The sequence below is a fragment of the Symphalangus syndactylus genome, chromosome 17 (assembly GCF_028878055.3).
Source record: "Symphalangus syndactylus isolate Jambi chromosome 17, NHGRI_mSymSyn1-v2.1_pri, whole genome shotgun sequence".
Taxonomy (NCBI): Eukaryota; Metazoa; Chordata; class Mammalia; order Primates; family Hylobatidae; genus Symphalangus; species Symphalangus syndactylus.
In genome coordinates, this window is record NC_072439.2 from 37,114,256 (window position 1) to 37,120,255 (window position 6,000).

Sequence of the window (6,000 nt, forward strand, 5' to 3'; positions counted from 1 at the left end):
CTTAGTGACTTGCCATATTTCACTCCCTCACCCTCCCTCTAGCTCTGACCCTCTCTTCCTTCCTACTCCGGCCCCACAACCCTCACCTCCCTCTAGGTTCCTGCACAGGCTCAGACAGACGAGCAAGGCGGGAAGGAATCAAACAAATAATGCCCCGGGTGCAGAATGGTGAAGAAAATGGAACATCTCATTGTGTGACCTTTAGCAAGTCACCTCCCCTCTCTGGGCCTTAGTGTATCTGCTAATGAAATACAATGTTAGGGGCTGGGTGCAGTAGCTCACGCCTGTAATCCCGGCACTTTGGGAGGCCGAGGCGGGCAGATCACCTGAGGTCAGGAGTTTGAGACCAGCCTGACCAATAGGAAGAAACACCATCTCTACTGAAAATATAAAAAATTAGCCAGGCGTGGTGGTACGTGCCTGTAATTCTAGCTACTTGGGAGGCTGAGACAGGAGAATTGCTTGAACCTGGGAGGCAGAGGTTGTGGTGAGCCAAGATGGCGCCATTGCATTCCAGCCTGGGCAACAAGAGCAAGACTCTGTCTCAAAAAAAAAAAAAAAAAAAAAAAATGCTTGGATTAGGTGGCTGCTAACATCCCTTACCAATTTAAAGCTCTACTATTCTTTTGTGTGTGTGTGTGTGTGTGTGTGTGTGTGTGAGACAGAGTTTCGCCCTGTTGCCCAGGCTGGAGTGCAGTGGTGCAGGCTCAGCTCACTGCAACCTCCACCTCCCGAGTTCAAGCAATTCTCCAGCCTCAGCCTCCCAAGTAGCTGGGACTACAGGTGCCCGCCACCACGCTGGGCTAATTTTTGTATTTTTGGTAGTGACGGAGTTTCACCTTATTGGCCAGGCTGGTCTCAAACTCCTGACCTTGTAACCCGCCCACCTCAGCTTCCCAAAGTGCTGGGATTACAGGCGTGAGCCACCGCGCCTGGCCAACTCTGTTATTCTTTGGGAGAGGTGGGACAGGATTAGGGGCTAGAGGGAAATGGGGAGTCCAGGTTTCATGCAACTGTGCGGTGTATGCGCATGTTGTCTGTATATTCATTCTGCATTGCTCAATGCCTAGAGGTAACTGTGAGTGGAGCAGTATGATTGCACCCAGGTACATGCACATTCCAGGCACCTGTGTGGAAATGTGTGTGAGAGAGAGGTGGCGAGGATTTCTAAATGTGTGATTATACATGTGGACATGTGTGCATCTATGTGCTGAAAACGGGAGGTTTGTGGGTACGTGTGGATGTGAGTGCAGTGTGGGTACATGGGTAGACCCATATGAGCTGGTGAGGTAGGGGTCACCGATGGGGAATGGGGCTAAAGTGGGAGTAGTGATGGGCAGATACTGCTGGGGGTCATACTAGGGAGGTGCCCCCTGGCTAATGATCCCTTGCTCTAACCCCTAGGCTTGCCTACTTATTCCTCCTGCCCTACGGTCACTCTCACTCCAGGTGGGGCAGATGGAGTTCAGCCACCCTTGGACTTTGTAGAGCTTTCTTTAAAGGGGCTCAAAACTTGGCCGGGTTTGGTGGCTCATGCCTGTAATCCCAGCACTTTGGGAGGCTGAGGCGGGCAGATCACGAGGTCAGGAGATCGAGACCATCCTGGTTAACACGGTGAAATCTCATCTCTACTAAAAATACAAAAACAAAATTAGCCTGTCATGGTGGCGGGCGACTGCAGTCCCAGCTATTTGGGAAGCTGAGGCGGAAGGATGGTGTGAACCCAGGAGGCGGAGCTTGCAGTGAGCCAAGATCGCGCCACTGCACTCCAGCCTGGGCGACAGAGCGAGACTCTGTCTCAAAAAAAAAAAAAAAAATTGTTGCAGAGGGCTCAAAAATCTTCTAAAGAATTCCAGTAAGTGAAATAATAGTTATATAACTTCCTATGCTTTAAGCACTTTACATGCAGCAATATCTTTTCTCAAACAACCCTCTGATAGTTACTATTCTATTTTGCAGCTAACCTTTGGCTCAGAGGGACTAAGTAGGGAAGAAAATAAGGGAAAAAAAAGCCAAGCACAGTGGCTCACACCTGTAATCCCAGCACTTTGGGAGGCTGAGGCAGGAGGATTGCTTGAGGCCAAGAGTTTGAGACCAGCCTGGGCAATATGGTGAGACCCCATCTCTACAAAACTTTTTTTTTAATTAGCAGAGCGTGGAGGCATGTGCCTGTAGTCCCAGCTACTGAGGAGGTTGAGGCAGGAGGATCACTTCAGCCCAGGAGGTTGAGGCTGCAGTGAGCTATAATCCTGCCACTGCACTCTAGCCTGGGTGATAGAGCAAGACTTCATCACTACAAAAATGAATTTAAAATTAAATAAGAAGAAAAAAATTAATCTTCACAATTTAGATCTAGAGGAGGGCAGGACTGAGGCCCAGAAACAGGTGAAGAATTTGGTTAAGGTAAGAACAAAACTGGGAACAGGATCAAGGCCCTTCCTTCCTTACTCCAGGCTGGTCTGGTTGATCTCTTGCAGCTGAAATCACAGCAGGAAGGACTGCATTTAGACTCCACGAGAGACTTCCAAGGGGTTATGCAGAATGCCACATGCCAATGGTCAAAAACAGGGCCCAATACATCTCAGGACAGGACACACCAACCAGGACCATGCAGCCTCAACTCCATCACATCTACTCTGTGGCAGACCCTGGGGATGGATGAGACCTTCACTGCCCTCCAGGGGCTCAGATAGAGACATGGCCACAGCCAAGTTAGCATCTGACATGTTTAAATACGATGGAGTGTGAGGCAGGCATGGAGAGCCAACAGAGGACTCACACCTTATGGTGCCCTTCTGCTGAGAAGCAATGACTGAACTGAGGACAGCCCTCCTCCCTTCAGAAGCCACCCCGACTCACAAAGCTTATAAATGGGCTGGGGAATGACTCTCCATAAATGCACTGGGCAGTTTCCTCCCACCCCAGCCTGGAATGTGGCCCATGGCCAGGGGAGCCTCTCAAGGAATTAGTCTCCAAACCACAAACATTGCTTGTGACCCACATGGCCCTGGCCCAGGAAGAAACTCAAACCTGACCCCAAAGCCCTGGGGATCTTCTGGATTGACATCAGGCAAGTCCGGGATCAGTATTTGAAAAGGGAAAATGTGAGCAACCAGTCCTGAGTGACGCAGGTTGCAGAATGTAACTTAGATCCTGCCTACAATTCCCACGAAGTTCCCTTGTTGACATGATCATCATAGCAGGAGCTGGAGAAAATTGGCCTTGAATAGCAGAGAATCTCATTATCCCCTAGCAAAATGCAAGGAGCACAGAGCTGGACTAAAGAATCTTGAAAGACTCTTCAGGCAGCTTATTTGCATTTGCGAGTGTTAGCAGGTCAGTATTTATCAACCAGGGCTGATGTGTGAGCCCAGTGGGGCCATGCCCCCTACCTCTCAGGAGGGTGGCAGCCTACTAGCCAAGTTTCAGTCCCATTCCTCTTGCATGAGACTTTTCTGTTTACACAAGAAGAGGGCCTTTTGGATACCTGTCCTCTGGGCAGGCACCCAGAAGAACACAGCAGACACTCTGGCACTAGAGTGCCTTAAAAAGTAAAGCCCAAGCCTCTGGCCAATGACGCACTTTAGCCCCACCCAGGGACATAGAAAGCAGAAACTATTGTTGCATTGATGATGTAATTTCATGCAATAGAAAGGAATGTGGGCTCACTGTACAGAAGCTTCTCTTGGGCCTGTGTGGCAGGGAAAGAACCCAGAAATCCAGCCTTTATCTTAGCCACCCCACTCCCCAGACTGATCTATCTTCCGACCTCCAAAGTCCAATGCCTTGTAAAAACTCAGACCAACTTACACCCTGGATCTGATGTAGAGACAGAGCTGGAGCCTCTGTCTGATTTCACAGCCCACAATTTCCTCCACCATAGTGTGTTGTTCCTCTGCCCGCCACCAGATCATATTAACACAACTGGGTGGCCCAATTGTGTGTTAAACCAGAACCCAGGCTTGGGCCACCCAATTGTGTTCCTATCTCTCCAGCCCCCATCTGCAAGGGCCACCTGTCCTCAAATGCCCCATCAGGGTGATAGAAGGCACTGGCCCAATCCCCATCCCACCCTTTTCTGTTTCTGCTCGGTTTCCTCGTCTATGGCCCACCTCCCTACCCAGAACCTCATCTCCAGGAATCCTAGAGTGTCTTCCTCACCATCCTGTCCCCTGCACCAAGCACTATGAGGCCATTCAGTAAGTATGTGTGGAGTGAATGGATGGATGGAGAATGGAATTCTCTGCTCTGCTGCCCAGAAGCTATGGGCCCCAGGCTAGACCATTCTGCATGAATGAACCCTTTCTCTCGCTTTCCCCACGGACTCCGGGCTTCCCATCCTAAAGACTCTGGTTCTATAATATCGAATCACCATACACTTAAGTCACATAGACCCTCACACCAGGAGGGGAGGAGGTTGCTTCTTGGTACTCTTCTCGCCCTGACCCCTCCACCGCAGCCAGGTTTGTCTGTGCTCTGGGAATGGCCTGGAGAATCCGGGTTTAAACATCTGGCAGCTCAGACCACTCCACAACTTTCTATTGCAGAGAAGTCCCTGGAAAGAAGGGGTGGGAGCAGTTCAGAGGGGCAGGGTTCTTGGTCCAGGTAAGCTGGCCACCTCTACCCAATGGCACCAGCGTCCAGGCCGTCTGCACTGGGGATGGTCAGTCGTAGTCCTGTAAGCTGTGCTCCAACGCCTCACGTCCCGGTGTGGGGGGCAAAAAGGAAAGATGATGTGGGGTCAGCTCTATGGGAGGGGGCATCTGACACAAGAGGGCTAAGTCTTTAGGGCAGAAGCTGAGGGTTCCTTGTCTTCTCCGGAGGGAGGCGGGAAGGGTTCAACATCTGCGGGAGCTGCTGCAGCTAAGCCCCGGACACAGCCGGGAGAGCCGCAGAGCGCGTAGCCGCCGCCAGGGGCGCTCGTCTCCAGGGCGCCGGAGCCTGCTCGTGGCTGGAGCAGGCGGGCGGAGCCCGGGGCGGGGCCCGGCTGAACGGAGGACGACTGCCCGAGGGAGGAAAGCCCTTCCTCCCCCAACCCCAAGCCCCAGAAGACAGACTTGCAGACATCTCCTCCAGCGGACAGATACACAGACCCTCCTCCCCACCAGGAGACAGATGTACAAACTCCCCCAAAGGAACAGGTACACAGACCCCTCCCCAAAGAACAGACCACAGAACCCCCTTCCCCACACACGCAAACACAGAGTCACCCCCGAGAGAAGAAATAGCCCCCGACAAAAGGAGAGGCACAAAGGGAGCTGTCGCAGACACAGGAACAGAAACACAGCCCTTCTGCCTTCTCAAGAGGAGGCACGCCAAGGTGTGGACGGGGAAGGAGGGAATAAGGAGAATAAGATAATAAGATAAGATCCGACCACGCCAGCCTACTGTTTACTTACTGATGCTCCCTGCCCCAAATCCCAGACCAAGCCAGCAGGAAGAAGGAAGCAGGTGAGTCCATCTGTCTACTAGGTTTGGTATTCTGCATTCCCCAGGACACACACTCCTGACCCTCCCAGACAGCAGTCCTTCCACCCTGCAAGCTCCCTGGCGCGCTCTGATCACTCCTGTCTTAAATTCATATAACTCAGTTTTATTGATGACTTTTTGGAGGAAAGAGAAGACAAAAAAAAAAAAAAACAAACAACAAAACACTACACTTTTTTGGCCTCACTTGATCTTGGAAGGTGAGACCATGAGGGAACATTTTAAACCTCTAAAGGAGACCCCAGAGCAGGTAGCTCCATAATCTGAAGACTAGTGTTCAAATCTCAATCACTCTACCTGTGTGTCCCTAAAGCTGTCACTTAACCTCTCTGAAACTTACCCCTCATCTGTAAAATGGGGATAATAGGACCTCCCTGCCAGGGTTTTGTGAGGTGTAAAGGAGGTGATCAATGCAATATGCCTGTGGCATGGGTGGTCAGTTCCCCCTCCCTCCCCTAGCCTAGTGACAGCCCTTGTCTCCTACTGTTGTCTACTGAGTTGAAAGCCAAGCCC